Source organism: Ovis canadensis, chromosome 1, assembly GCF_042477335.2.
Source record: "Ovis canadensis isolate MfBH-ARS-UI-01 breed Bighorn chromosome 1, ARS-UI_OviCan_v2, whole genome shotgun sequence".
Taxonomy (NCBI): domain Eukaryota; kingdom Metazoa; phylum Chordata; class Mammalia; order Artiodactyla; family Bovidae; genus Ovis; species Ovis canadensis.
The window spans coordinates 142,600,734-142,616,867 of NC_091245.1; the positions used below are offsets into that span (position 1 = coordinate 142,600,734).

At 42.0% G+C, this 16,134-nt stretch overlaps 1 non-coding gene across 1 annotated transcript; it reads right to left on the reverse strand.

The window, feature by feature from the left end:
• Positions 1 to 14,688: 14,688 nt before the first annotated feature.
• TRNAC-GCA (transfer RNA cysteine (anticodon GCA)) lies at positions 14,689 to 14,760 on the reverse strand. Its single transcript has one exon. It is a non-coding gene; the product is annotated as a tRNA-Cys (tRNA).
• Positions 14,761 to 16,134: the final 1,374 nt, after the last annotated feature.

Below are 16,134 nucleotides of genomic sequence, written 5' to 3' on the forward strand. Positions count from 1 at the left end.
GAGCTGGACATGTCTGAGTGAGATGATCATGTGATTTTTATCCATCCTTTTGTTAATATGGTGTGTTCCGTTGATTGATTTGCAGATATTGCATCCCTAGAATAAATCCCTCTTGATCAAGGAGTGTGATCATTTTTATGTATTGTTGAATTCAGTTTGCTCATTATTTTTGCATTTAGATTCCCCAGAGATGTTGGCCTGTGATTTTCTTTCAAATAGTATTTTTGTTTGGTTTTGGTAATAGGGTAATACGACATCAAATAATAAATTTGGGAGTGTTCCCTCCTTTTCAGTTTTTTGGAATAGTTTGAGAAGGATAGGCATTAGTTCTTCTTTATATGTTTGATAGAATTGCCCTGTGAAGCTGTCCAGTCTTGTCTTGTACTTTTGTTTGCTTGGAGTTTTTTGACTAATAATTCTTTTTTTTTTTTAAACTGAGCTGTGTGGCACATGGCAGCTTAGTTCCCTGACCAGGGATTGAAACTGTGTCCCCTGTATTGCAGGGTAGATTCTTAACCTCTGTACCATCAGGGAAGTCCCCAAAAGCATTTAGTTTTTTAACCAATAAACATTGAACTAGTTTAGAGTTTCTTAAATTGTTTTGGTTCATGGTACCATTAGTGTCTCAATAATTGTTTCCCACAACCTACCTGGGCCAAAAGAAGTACCTAACAGTTCCATTTGTTAAATTGTTAGGTTTAAACACCTTAGTAAGTTTTCATGTTTCAACAACCAAGTAGCCATTTATAAAGCATGAAAGTGAAAGTGAAAGTCACTCAGTCATTCTTTGTGACCCCATGGACTGTAGCCCACCAGGCTCCTCTGTCCATGGAATTCTCTAGGCAAGAATACTGAAGTGGGTTGCCATTCCCTTCTCCAGGGGATCTTCCCAACCCAGGAATTGAATGCAGGGCTCCTGCATTGCAGGTGGATTCTTTTTTTTTTTTTAATTTTTAAAAAAATTTTTATTTATACTTTATTTTACTTTACAATACTGTATTGGTTTTGCCATACATTGACTTGAATCCACCACGGGTGTACATGCGTTCCCAAACATGAACCCCCCTCCCACCTCCCTCCCCATAACATCTCTCTGGGTCATCACCGTGCACCAGCCCCAAGCATGCTGTGTCCTGCGTCGGACATAGACTGGTGATTCGATTCTTACATGATAGTATACATGTTTCAATGCCATTCTCCCAAATCATCCCACCCTCTCCCTCTCCCTCTGAGTCCAAAAGTCCGTTATACACATCTGTGTCTTTTTTGTTGTCTTGCATACAGGGTCATCATTGCCATCTTTCTAAATTCCATATATATGTGTTAGTATACTGTATTGGTGTTTTTCTTTCTGGCTTATTTCACTCTGTATATTCGGCTCCAGTTTCATCCATCTCATCAGAACTGATTCAAATGTATTCTTTTTAACGGCTGAGTAATACTCCATTGTGTATATGTACCACAGCTTTCTTATCCATTCATCTGCTGATGGACATCTAGGTTGTTTCCATGTCCTGGCTATTATAAACAGTGCTGCGATGAACATTGGGGTACATGTGTCTCTTTCAATTCTGGTTTCCTTGGTGTGTATGCCCAGCAGTGGGATTGCTGGGTCATAAGGCAGTTCTATTTGCAATTTTTTAAGGAATCTCCACACTGTTCTCCATAGTGGCTGTACTAGTTTGCATTCCCACCAACAGTGTAGGAGGGTTCCCTTTTCTCCACACCCTCTTCTTTTCTCCACACCCTCTCCAGGTGGATTCTTTACCATTTATTTGAGCCACCAGGGAAGCCCTTTATAAAGCATATATATATACCTAAAGAAAAAGTGTTTAGTTTCATCTTGAATAGACAGTTACTAACAGGATGTGTGTACCTACTGGGCACAGTCCAACTTCACTAACCTTGGAATGTTTGGGCACTGCACTCTCATTTTCTGTTACCCATTGATTTTCACGTGGTCCTTGCTTTTTATTGCAGCAATCATGGAAAGCCCAGCTTTGCAAAGAAAGAAATGTCTTTGAAAGGAATGTAGCATGATGTAATGAGAATGTGAATCACTTCAAGGGTAGTAGTACCTGACAGATGCTGCTATGCTGTCCTTGAAAATTTAAAATATCTTGTTGGGTCCCCTAGATTACCTCAGGTCCTAGTTTGGGAACTGCAGTACTAGCTGATGGAAGATTAAAAGAGAAATAAGGAGACCAATTATACTACTGCACGTAGAAACGTGGTCAAGTAGGTATTCCATAAGGTAGAGTATCACAATCAAGATGCAGTGGACATGTTTTTGTTTTTGTGTTTGATCTGTTTGGTTTTGGTATCTGAAGCCCTGATCTGTGGTTGTCTTTTTGCTGAACCGGTTCTGTGGTATGATTTTCGCTGTGGTTTCAGTGATATAGCCTCTCACCGCCTTTTTTCTCATTCTGCACATAGATCTCTAGTCTTCCTGAGAATGTGGGAAACCTGATATTCTTCCAATAAATTTCTTTCTCTGTTTGTCAGCCCAACTACTCAAAGTTGGGACAAATAAAAAGGAATGTGACCCAAGATTTCCAGTACTGGAAGAGAGGCAAGATTATAGAGGGTATATTGCACTGATGTCGCCAGACAGAAGGCACATCTCACTACTTCCTCTCCTTGCTTTCTGATGAGATCAGAGGTCTGTGATAAATGTTAGGCAGATGAGAGGATGAATTTTAGGTAGAGTTATCCAAGTAGGAGAAATAAAGATGCACAAGATTTGCTTGGATGATAGATGCTTTTGGCAAACTCAAAAGTCATTAAATTTATGTTTCTCACTAGCAAATATTGCAGAAGGCCAGATCTAGAGGTGTGTATTAGGAAACTAAATATCTGACTCAGAAAGCAAGGGGAAAGGAAAGCAGTGTCTACCTGCATCAACCCATGAAGCAGGTGAATGAGTGAAACTCAGAAAGGCCTCTTTGAAGGAGGAAATGAACAACATCAGGAAATGGAATCCTAGAAGCATGTCATGAAGAAAACGTTGTAGCAGAAAGAATTGCTCTACTGTTTTGAGTTAATGTAAGTTCCTCAAGTTAACATTACTTTGCCAACAAAGGTCCGTCTAGTCAAGGCTATGGTTTTTTTCCAGTGGTCATGTATGGATGTGAGAGTTGGACTGTGAAGAAAGCTGAGCACCAAAGAATTGATGCTTTTGAACTGTGGTGTTGGAGAAGACTCTTGAGAGTCCCTTGGACTGCAAGGAGATCCAACCAGTCCATTCTAAAGGAGATCAGTCCTGGGTGTTCTTCGGAAGGACTAATGCTAAAGCTGAAACTCCAGTACTTTGGCCACCTCATGGGAAGAGTTGACTCATTGGAAAAGACTCTGATGCTGGGAGGGATTGGGGGCAGGAGGAGAAGGGGACGACCCAGGATGAGATGGCTGGATGGCATCACTGACTCGATGGACGTGAGTTTGAGTGAACTCTGGGAGATGGTGATGGACAGGGAGGCCTGGCGTGCTGAGATTCATGGGGTCGCAAAGAGTCGGACATGAATGAGTGACTGAACTGAAGTCCCTCAAGATGAAAAAGCAGGTTTGGAGATACATCAAGCAGAAGGCATTAGCCTTTCCTTGTTTTAATAAAATAGAATAGGACATGAGTTTTTAGTGTATGAACTCTCAGTGAAATAGATGAAATCCATAGTTTTGAAGTTGACAGGTTGTTCTGGCTTCCATGAAATGAAGCAGTTTCTGACGTGATTCATTTTGTCCTTGGTAAGTGAAATCATGATGTCATGCCATTGTTATGTCATGATGTATACATGCCGTTGTTAGGTACACACAGGCTCATGAGATTTCCATGCTCATAGGAAAGCTATGTGGTGGGATTAGTTGGCACAAGAGCCTTTCAGATAGTAAGCGACATTATAATTTATGTTACTTATTCAAGAATAACGACTGATTAGAGCAATGCTCTTAAAGGCACATGATTGACCTTAATGTGAAATATCACATCATTTCTCAAAACTCAGTTTAAAACCGATTGCCTAAGTTGTTTTAATTATGCTTTAGGGTTCTAACCTATCCACCCATCTTGTTGACCTATATGATGTTGTTGTTTAGTTGCCAAGCTGTGCCCTACTGTTTTGAGATCCCATGGATTGTAGCTCACCAGGTTCCTCTGTCCATGGGATTTCCCAGGCCAAGAATATTGGAGTGGGTAGCCATTTCCTTCTCTAGGGGAGCTTCCTGACCCAGGGATTGAACCCATGTCTCCATCTCCTGTATTGGCAGGCAGATTCTGGTATGCTTTATGTAAACTGTGTCATCTGTGTTCTTATAAATCAAGGTCTTGTATACCAACTCTTTCTCTCTACCATGGATAGAAGCTAGTTTTATTCAGAAAAGAAAACTCTTACCCTGTTGCAATACCAGGGGAGTATCATGCTTTTCTACTGTTGAAATTGTGCGTTATGAGGTAATTGGGTGTGAATTTGGATTAAGATTCAATTACTGGGCTCATTTTTTCTTTCAGAATAATCAAAGACAGATAAAGAAACCAACAGGTTGAGAAAGAAGCCCTGTAAATTAAGGGAAGTTGTCTGATAAGAGATGAATACTGATGCCATGAGTCAGCCAAGACACATGAGTCTTCCTTTGGTTACTCAGCATAAAACATTTCAGAGAAACATTCTTATTCCTTTAGCAAATAAACGTGGGCAGAACTTCCTCACAATTGGTAGTAATCTGCATTTCCAGTATTATATCCTACCATTTCTTCCTACGTAGTCTAAACAACCACCTTATGAAGTTCCTCATAGTTTTCTTTCCATGCCAGGACCTTTTGTGACTGCCTTTTGCTCCTGCAATGTTTCTTTAATAATACCCTTAATCTTCTTCTTCTTTGCAAGCATGCTTAGTCTATTCAGTCATGTCTGACTCTTTTACGATCCTATGCACTATAGCCCTCCAGATTCCTCTATCCATGGGATTCTCCAGGCAAAATACTGGAGTGGGTTGCCATGCCCTCCTCCAGGGGATCTTCCCAACCTAGCGATTGAACCCATGTCTTCTGCATTTCCTGCATTGCAGGTGGATTCTTTACCCACTGAGAAACCTGGGAAGCCCTCTTTCTGTTTAGTGTGAAGTTATTTGTTCCAATGGTGCCCCCACAATGCTTGCTCCATAACTCTGTAAAGGCATATAATTAACCACTTAGGTGTGTCTGACTCTTTGCGACCCTGTGGACTGTAGCCTGCCAGGCTCCTCTGTCCATGGGATTCTCCAGGCAAGGAGACTGGAGTGGGTTGCCATTCTCTTCTCCAGGGCATCTTCCCAATCCAGGGATTGAACCCAGGTCTCCTACATTACTACATTCTTTGCCATCTGAGTCACCAGGGAAGCCCCTGTAAAGGCATAGGGTCAGCTTTATTGTGCTGTTTCTGTTTGTGTTGTACCTTCATAGGCAGAGTCTATTGCTTAGTCATCTTTGTTCTTGCCATATTACAGGCACACTCAAAATGTAAATTGTTTAGAATATTTTAAGCTTAAAATTCTGTGTTTCTTTTGATTTTCATGTTCTTAGTGGTATCATTTGCTCTGTTGTAAGTGGTCTATGGAGACAGTCACTTAAATTCACTGAATGCTTTGTCATCTATTAAAAGTTGTGTTTTTCTACATTACTGCTAACATGTCTTACACCCTGTTTTTTAAAAATTATTTTGTTTACTTGGGTGCATCAGGTCTTAAAAGTGTCATGTGGTATCTAGATCCCTGAAAAGGGGATGAACATGGTTCCCTTGCATTGGGAATGCAGGGTCTTAGCCACTGGACCACCAGGGATGTCTCCTAAGATGTCTCATATCCTTAGTTTGTAATCAGGCCTTTCAGGGTGATCCTGGATGAATTACTTAGTCTCCTTATGACATGAAGAAAACACTTCCAAATTCAGAAGGTGGTCGTGAGTATCAAATGGGACAACATCAGGAATGCATGTCGATTGGTTCAGTAAATGTTTGTTGAGCAACTATGTAGGTGCCAGGAACTGTGTTAGGCACTAGAGATAACTAAGATACAGTCTCAAGTCTGGGACAAGTTACAGTCTAGAAGCTTTGTCTCGTACATAATATGGATTCAGTAACTGCTTGCTTCCTTCTTCCTTTTTCTCCCTGGCCTATCAGATGTTTCATGCTGGTATTTGAACTGGAATGGGGAGACAGCTTTACATTTTGCGTTTACTTGTTACATGATCTTTAAATACAGTAACGGACCTTACTTCAAGAGGTAAAGCTAAAGTACAAGTCATTTCTTAATAGCTAAAGGGATGATGTCATTTGGAAAGAACAAGGTCAGATAAGAGCAGCCCTCCATCAGATGGGAGTTGTGTGCTCTTGGAAGAAGAATGTGTGGGAGTGACTGGCTTCATGCTGCATCAGCCTGAGAACAGCATTCAAGATTTTCTTATAAAGAAAAAAAATCATATCTGTTTCATTAGCAAAGCAAACCCAGTCACTAATTTTCCTAAAGCATCAGTTTTATACTTGTGTTACACACCATAAAACAATTGCTTAAGAAGTTTATGCTGGTATTTTCAAAGCAAGCCATCCAGTGCACTTGGCCTCCAGGAAAGCTGTCCACACTATTTAAACATGTACACTGGCCGATCAGTTTTGACACATCCATACTGCCCTACTGGTTTGCCTCACTTCACTTCATTTACCATCTTGTCTCTGCGTCAGTTATTTACCTGTACGTCAAGTTGTGGCTGCATGATGGGAGATTCCTTACTGCAGATGAGCAATCCAGCGATTTATTCACAAAGATGTACTTAACTATTAAAAATTTTTAATATACTGAGATAAGAAAATCAGAAAATGCTGAACTTCTCTTTTAAAGCATCAACTGTTGTTCATTGTGGAGTTTGGCTAAGTGTTAATATAGTGAGTTATACCAATAACATATGATGGACAATTAACTCTCAAAGTGGGGGAAGGAATTCTTGGTAGAAGAATCTTTGAAAGCATAGAGTTAGAAAGGAGTGTTCAAGGGTGTCACAAATGGATTAGTAGTAGGAATGTAAAGTGGGCAATGGTACCACTGATTGTGCATGCTCGCTCAGTTCTGTTTGAGTCTTTGTGACCCCATGATCTATAGCCAGCCAGGCTCCACTGTCCTTGGGATTTTCCCAGCAAGGATATTGGAGTGGGTTGCCATTTCCTCTTCCAGGAGAGCTTCCCTCATCTAGGGATTGAACCCATGTCTGCTGCATTGGTAGGTGGATTTTTACCACTGAGCCATCTGGGAATCCCATCATTGACTGTTCAGTTCAGTTCAATTCAGTTCAGTCATTCAGTCATGTCCAACTCTTTGTGACCCCATGGACTATAGCACGCCTGGCTTCCCTGTCCATCACCAACTCCTAGAGCCTGCTCAAACTCATGTCCATCAAATCGGTGGTGCCATCCAACTGTCTCATCCTCTGTTGTCCCTTTCTCCTCCTGCCTTCAATATTGCAGTTCTTCCCATCAGGTGGCCCAAGTCTTAGAGTTTTAGCTTCAGCATCAGTCCTTCCAATACACATTCAGGACTGATTTCTTTTAGGATTTACTCATTTGATCTCCTGCAGTCCAAGGGACTCTCAAGAGTCTTCTCCAACACCACAGTTCAAAAGCATCAATTCTTCCGCACTCAACTTTCTTTGTAGTCCAACTCTCACATCCATATATGACTACTGAAAAAACCATAGCCGTTCCTAGACAGACCTTTGGGCAAAGTAATATCTGTGGTTTTTAATATGCTGTCTAAGTTGGTCATAACTTTTCTTCCAAGGAGCAAGCATCTTTTAAATTCATGGCTGCAGTCACCATCTGCAGTGATTTTGGAGCCCCCCCCCCCAAATAAAATCTCTCACTGTTTCCATTGTGTCCCCATCTATTTGCCATGAAGTGATGGGACCAGTTGCCATGATCTTTGTTTTCTGAATGTTGAATTTTAAGCCAATTTCTCATTCTCCTCTTTCACTTTCATCAGGAGGCTCTTTAGTTCTTTACTTTCTGCCATAAGTGTGGTATCATCTGCATATCTGAGATTATTGATATTTTTCCCAGCAATCTTGATTCCAGCTTGTGCTTCATCCAGTCCAGCATTTCTCATGATGTATCCTGGATATAAGTTAAACAAGCAGGGTGACAATATACAGCCTTGATACACTCCTTTCCTGATCTGGAACCAGTCTGTTGTTCCATGTCCAGTTCTAACTGTTGCTTCCTGACCTGCATACAGATTTCTTAGGAGGCAGGTCAGGTGGTGTGGTATTCCCATCTGTTTAAGAATTTTCCACAGTTTGTTGTGATCCACACAGTCAAAGGCTTTGGTGTAGTCAATCAAGCGGAATTAGATGTTTTCCTGGAAATTTCTTGCTTTCTCAATGATCCAGCAGATGTTGGCAATTTGATCTCTGGTTTCTTTGCCTTTTCTATATCCATCTTGAACATCTAGAAGTTCATGGTTCATGTACTGTTGAAGCCTGGTTTGAGAATTTTGAACATTATTTCACTAGTGTGTGAAATGAGTGCAACTGTGCAGTAGTTCCATTGGCTGTGCCTGCATGGAAATAGTTCTTTATGTAGTTCTAAGGAGTTGAGACATTGTTTTGTGTGTGGGAACCACTAAATATTTTTAAATAGCATAGTGTTAAGTCTTGCATTTCTGTTGATTGTCATTGGTCCATCTGCCCACCTATCTCTATGCCCACCTTGCCTCTGTGATGCTATAGCTGTCTGTCAGAACTTTCAGACTTAGCAGCCCAAGTACCATTTATGGACTCCAGCTTTAGCAGGTAGGACTTAGAGCCATAACTTTAGAGCAACATGACATTTAGGATGCACAGCTGGAGGAGAATCTCTATAGTCTTAGTGGAAAGATTGTGATGGCTGTCTTGAAGCCTCAACAAAAAACCACAAGTTTCCTGTGATTTTGTAAGACAAAAGGAAATGTACTTGCAGCACTTAGCTTCATTTGCAATTGTGAGGATTCTGTTCCCATGTGAACATTATGCTGTTCTTTTTTTTTTTTTTTTGGTGGCTGTTCAATGGGGCATTCAGCATATTAGTTCTCCAACCAGGGCTTGAACCCATGACCCCGCAGTGGAAATGCTGAGTCTTAACTCCTGGACTGCCAGAGTAATCCCCCAGGTGAATCTTATGAATTGACTAACTAGTGTGTTAGTCAATCAAGTGGCACCAATGCAAACCTGATTCTTTGAAAGAAAGCCAAAACTTTGCTTATTCAGAGAATTGAATAAGCCTGCTCATTGTTTGCTCCCCATTCTGAACCTGCCACTTTAAGCGAAGATGCTGAGGAAATGTCACAGAGGCATGTAAGTCAAGGAGGTCATGGTATACTCCCCAGCAGCTGCTCCCATTGGGAAACAGAAATGTCATAAGGAGAGTCGACCTCAGCCCAAGAATAGGCATGTCTTGTCTAAAAGAAGCAGTGTTTTCTTGCTGGTGATGGGTTTACAAGTGATACGTGACTCCATCCTAGTCAATGAGATGCAAGAAGAGATTTCCAGGAAGTGTTCTGAAAGTGCTGGATGAGAAGTCAGTCTCTTTATCTCCAGCTGATTGTGAGCAGGGACCACATAGCTAGATTGTACTGGAAACTATCTTGTATGCATATATCTCTCCCTCTTGGACCTCCCTCCCTACTCCTACATCCCACCCCTCTAGGTCATCACAGAGCCCCGAGCTGAGCTTCCTGTGCTATACAGCAGCTTCCCACAAGCTCTCTGTTTTACACATGGTAGTGTATATATGCTAATCCCATTCATCCCACCATCCTCTCCCCCACTGTGTCTACATGTTCACTTGCTACATCTGCAACTCTATTCCTGCCCTGCAAATAGATGCATCTGTACCATTTTTTCTAGATTTCCCATATATGCATTAAATGTCTGTTTTCCTCTTCGAAGCTATCTTAAGACTTCAAAGTTAGGTTAAAGCTCTGAGATGAGAATAAAGACAGAAAGAATCAAGGCCTTGATGTCATGAATGACCCGCTGAGACAACTGCTGCTGAAACCCATTCTACCTCTGGGCTTTTATGGTTTAGTTGCTAAGTTGTGTCTGACTCTTGCGACCCTATGGACTGTAGCCCGCCAGGCTCCTCTGTCCATGGGATTCTCCAGGCAAGAATACTGGAGTGGGTTGCCATTTCCTTTTTCAGGATCATCAAAACATTTCTTTAAACCAAAATACTTTCAATGCTTATTTTTGTCTTCCTTTTCTAGTTGATTGTGTTATGTCACTCCTTTCAGAATCATGCATCTCAGCTCTGTTGCTTTCTCCCCCAGTCATCCCCTGACTCTTAAGTTATTCTTCTATACTTAGGATGCTGACACCTGACTGATGTGTTTTCACTGTCGAAATCCTGCCATGGTCCTGGGTAACTTCAACATCCTCCTATGCTGTGTCCAGCATCCTTACATCAGGGACTGTGGGTCCCTACTCTGATGATTTTCTCCTCCATTCCTCCCCAGCACCGATTTCTGAAGTCACGTTACCTTATTTGCTGTTTAACTTTCTGACCATGAAGTTCTGTGCCCATCACTTCTCCCACCTCTCCCACTTCCTCCCTTTCAACTGATTCTGTGTTCTGCCTCATTGTACCCTTCCAGCTCTGGCTTTCTTCCAGGTTTCCCATTTGTTCAGTTTCTTCTTAGTTTCACTTTCCTCTCTACACTGGCCCAGAACCTACATTTCCACATCCCTATTTATCATCCTCTTATCAGCACTCTGCTTCTCTTCCTCCCTCTGGCCTTCTACTAATATTTTTAATGGAATCAGTTTTTTGTTTACCTTGTTATAATTTTAATAATCATTGACAATAACAACCCAAGTTCCTTTTTTAATGTATTTTTTATAATTTTGTTTATTTATTTTTGGGTGTGCTGGCTTGCCATTGCTGTGAGGCTTTTCTCTAGTTGCAGAGAGCAGGAGGGGGTACTCTCTTGTTGCGGAGCATAGGCGCTACAGCACAGGTTCAATAGTAGTACACAGGCTTGGTTGCTCCGTGGCATATGGGATCTTCCTGGACTAGGGACTGAACCCATGTCTCCTGGATTGGTAGGTGGATTCTTCACCACTGAGCCACCAGAGAAGCCCTTGTCTTCTGCTGATTTTTTAAAAATAATGCTTAGCTTTTGTGTGATCTGACCATTATATTTATAGCCAGTAATCCTGGGCAATGTGTGCCTGGAGAAAAAAGTACTTATGCCAAATCCACCTACGTTTGTTATTTTCATTGGGACATTCAGTGCTTTTTTTTTTTTTTTCCCATACTTTTCTCTGATATTGACCATTCAAAACATTTACCTACTCTTTCAACCTCTGTCCATATTCTCACTCCCTCATTCTTAGCAGATATCCTGACTGCCTGCTTCATATAGAAAATAGAAGCCACCGATTTAATTTTTCTCACATGGTCTCATCTCCAACTTTGCTGCCTCTTTCCCCATCTTTCCAAATTCTGCTTCTGTTTCAAGGGAAGAGGTGCTGGCCCCATGCCCTTAGTGGAGAAGGACCCTCCCATGGATATTCTTGACCTTACCAAGTTTTGCCAGCTCTGGAGTTTTACCCAAGAATGAGTCAGATCCAAGTGCATTCTGTGTGTTCACATCCCCCCAGTCTCTGCTCTCTCTGGTCTGTTCTCATGCAACCTGGCACGTGCTGGCTTGGTCCTGGCAAATTCCAAAGCAGCTGTTTCTTGCGACACACTTTACCAGAGTGGGGAGTCCACAAGCTCCCCAATCCTCGCCAGCTGAGGGCACAGGAGTTAGCGGAGTTGTTGGCTCATAATCAGCTGCCCTAGAAGAGCCTCCAGCAACATGTCTGCCTGCTGACCTCTGCTTTTCCTTGATTCTCTGTGACTAAACTCTCACCTCATGCTCCTTCTCAGCGCCCTGATCTCCACTGAGATTAGAATTCCTGGCTGATGTCATAGTTTCGATTGTGTTTTATTGCAAAGCAGCTTTTGTAGTCATCTTAAGCAAACAGCAATCTTGCTAGAAGGATGTTGAAAGTTCCAAGTATCACTGAAATTGAGGGAAAGGTTTGACAAAAGGCCAAGAAGCAGCGCAGCTCTAGAGTCAGAAAGGAAGACAGTACAACAGACCCCAGGCTAAGATGGGTGGCTTCGTGGTCACTATTTCTGTAACTGTGGCTCCAGTGGCAAAGAGACGCAGACTTGATCCCTGGGTTGGGAAAATCCCCTGGAGAAGGAAATGGCAACCCACTCCAGTATTCTTACCTGGAGAATCCCATGGACAGAGGAGCCTGGCGGGCTATGGTCCATAGGGTTGCAAAGAAGCGACTCAGTATGCGCTGTAACTGTGAGCGGCTTCTAACTGTCCTGTTTTCTTTGTGATACTTATTCACAGTTCAAAGTCTGCACAGGAGCTTTAGATTGTCTGAAACTGAGTTACTGGGTGTGTTGTGACTGCCAGGGCAGGAGTGAAGATGATGGTAGAGAGGAAGGACCAGCTTCCTTCACGTTCCATAGTAGAAGCTGTGGTGCCTCAGCCTCTACACAGCTTCCCTTTTGAACTTCCAGCATCTACGCACATCCTTCTTCCCATATTCACAGTTACGCAAAAGATGCTTCATTCCCGCTCGCTCATGTAATAGCTGTAAATGAACTCCTTTACTCCCTAAACGGACAAGAATCCTGATTTGTTTCACGTGCTTATAAATTTGGTAGTTCAGTTTTTCACTTCATTTACTTGAACAGGGAAATACTGCCATTTTATTTATAACACATGTAGCTCCATTTAAAAATGGAGCTGGTCCAGGAAGATCCCATATGCCATCTCCACTGTCTCTGAAAACGAGCTTGAGAAATTTAAAACAATTACATTAAATAAGCAGGAGCATATTTACTTGAAAATATGATAAAGCATCTTCAAACTGATTTCCAACTAATTTTCTTCTTTATACTCCATCTGGCCTTGGAGGGGTTCAGAATATTGAGGTAGTTCTGATTTGCATTTTTCTGATAATGAATGAACCTAGAGCCTGTTATACAGAGTCAAGTAAGTCAGAAAAAAAATATATATCATATATTAATGCGGATATATGGAATCTAGAAAAATGGTCCTGCTGAACCTGTTTTCACAGAGGGAATAGAGACACAGACATAGAGAATGGACATGTAGACACCTTGAGGGAAGGAGAGGGGGGACGAATGGAGAGAGGAGCACTGAAATATGTATATTACCATGTGTGAAACAGCTTAGTGCTCTGTGATGACCTAGAGGGATGGGGGTGGTATGTACAGCATGCACGTTGTTGTACAGCAGAAACCAGCACGATATTGTAAAGCAGTTATCTTCCAGTTTAAAAAAATGTTGAAGGAAGAACATTTTCTCCATTAAACTGTAGAATAACCCAAGGATTAGTACATATCTGTGACTATAAATGATAAGGTACCAGGCCACCAACAAACACACACTTGTTTTCTCAATTTCCTCCACTACTGATTTCTTTTATATATTGACCATTGTTACCCTGCTTATTTAACTTATATGAAGAGTACATCATGAGAAACGCTGGGCTGGAAGAAGCACAAGCTGGAATTAAGATTGCCAGGAGAAATATCAATAACCTCAGATATGCAGATGACACCACCCTTATGGCAGAAAGTGAAGAGGAACTTAAAAGCCTCTTGATGAAGGTGAAAGAGGAGAGTGAAAAAGTTGGCTTAAAGCTCAACATTCAGAAAACTAAGATCATGGCATCTGGTCCCATCACTTCATGGGAAATAGATGGGGAAACAATGGAAACAGTGACAGACTTTATTTTCTTAGCTCCAGAATCACTGCAGATGGTGACTGCAGCCATGAATTTAAAAGATGCTTGCTCCTTGGAAGAAAAGTTATGAGCAACTTAGACAGCATATTAAAAACCAGAGATATTACTTTGCCAACAAAGCTATGGTTTTTTCAGTAGTCATATATGGATGTGAGAGTTGGACTACAAAGAAAGTTGAGTGCCAAAGAATTGATGCTTTTGAACTGTGGTGTTGGAGAAGACTCTTGAGAGTCCCTTGGACTGCAAGGAGATCTAACCAGTCCATTCTAAAGGAGATCAGTCCTGGGTGTTCTTTGGAAGGAATGATGCTAAAGCTGAAACTCCCATACTTTGGCCACCTCATGGGAAGAGTTGACTCATTGGAAAAGACTCTGATGCTGGGAGGGATTGGGGCCAGGAGGAGAACGGGGCGACAGAAGATGAGATGGCTGGATGGCATCACTGACTCGATGGACATGAGTTTGAGTGAACTCTGGGAGTTGGTGATGGACAAGGAGACCTGGTGTACTGCAATTCATGGGGCTGCAAAGAGTCGGACACGACTGAGCAACTGAGCTCAACTCAACTGAATCTACTCTTAAATGTGAATTCCAAACAGCATAATCATGGTATGAAAACCACAAAGAGTAATATTTCAAAGAAGCATTCTAATTGGTAAACATGAATGCCTGCCCTTTTCCCCCACTCTGTTTTAGCAAAGGAGCTAGGGACCCCTGGAAACATTGGTGAATTGAAGTGGCTCAGTTGTGTCTGACTCTTTGCAACCCCATGGACTATGGTCTACCAGGCTCCTCCATCCATGGTTTCCAGACAAGAATACTGGAGTGGGAAGCCATTTCCTTCTCCCAGGGATCTTCCCCACCCAGGGCTCGAACCTAGGTCTCCTGCATTGCAGGCAGACACTTTACCGTCTGAGCCACCAGGGAAGACTTTGTAGAACTAGTTATTTTCTTTACACTCTATCATCAACATTAAATCACATGGGATTAGCTTAGTAGCTTGTTTACTTTTTATTATAGTCTGGAAAACTCAAGTGAAATGCCTTTAATTAAAAGTCACATTTCTCTAGACTGTTCTGACTCGAGGCCCAGACACCCATGAAGATTTACATGTCCTGGGACTTCCTGGGTAGTGGTCCAGTGGTTGAGAATCTGCCTTCCAATGCAGGGGACCAGGTTTGATCCTGGGTCTGGTAACTAAGATCCCACAGGCTTCGGGACAGCTAAAGCTGCACATCACAGTTAGAGAGCCTGCGTGCCACAAATACTGAATCCCTGTGCTCAAGAGCCCCTGCTCTGCCACAAAAGAAGTGACCCAACTTCAGAAAGCCTGCACACCACAACAAATACCCAGAACAGCCAAAAAAAAAAAAAAAAGGGTTTATACATCCCTACTTGTTGGAATTTCCTCTATCACCTTGGTTGTTATAAATGTTGAAAGAAAAAGCCAAATGTGTGCTCAGCAGCACTTATGGGGGGTTTAGGAATTGAAATCGCCTAGTTTATTAATTGTTACTCCCAGGTAGACTGCAGTGGGTATGAAATATTGTTTCCTTAGTCTTCAATGTAGAGAAATAGTGCTCCATAACATTTCATAAATATTCAAGGATTTCCTGATTAGAAAAATCATAAGATCTTATTAGTATATCAATTATTATATGTTAGTAATTCTGTAATTAAAATTGTTTTGTGTCTTATTTATTTGCATTGCTGTGTTTGAGCTTTCACAAATTACCTCCCTTTAGTAGATGCAACAGCCTTGGATATAGCTACTCAAATCTCCTGCTGTGAAGCATGTAGTTGGTGGGTAGCCTCAGCTGGCCTCTAAGTCCATCATTGCTTTTCTCCAAAGGCCGCACTTTCCACAAGCTGTTGTCTGCTCATGATAGCATGGTAGGGACGCTAAGGCAGGTCAATTCCTGCAAAAAGGATTCCTCTGCTGGGCGACTTTGACTTGAGGACTCCCTCTTGGCCTAGCCGAAGCTTCTTAGAATGGTTCTGTGTTCTGAAACTCTAGCTATCTTGTTGTTCATGTGCTAAGTCATGTCTGACTCATTGCCACCTCATGGACTGCAGCACGCCAAGCTTCCTTGTCCTTCACTGTCTCCTGGAATTTGCTCAAACTCATGTCCCTTGAGTCAGTGATGCCATCCAGCCATCTCATCCTCTGTCGCCCCCTCTCCTCCTGCTTTCCATCTCTCCCACTGTCAGGATCTTTTCCAAAGAGTCAGTTCTTTGCATCAAGTGGCCAAAGAGCTGGAGCTTCAGCTTCAGCATCAGTCCTCCCAATGAGTATTCAGG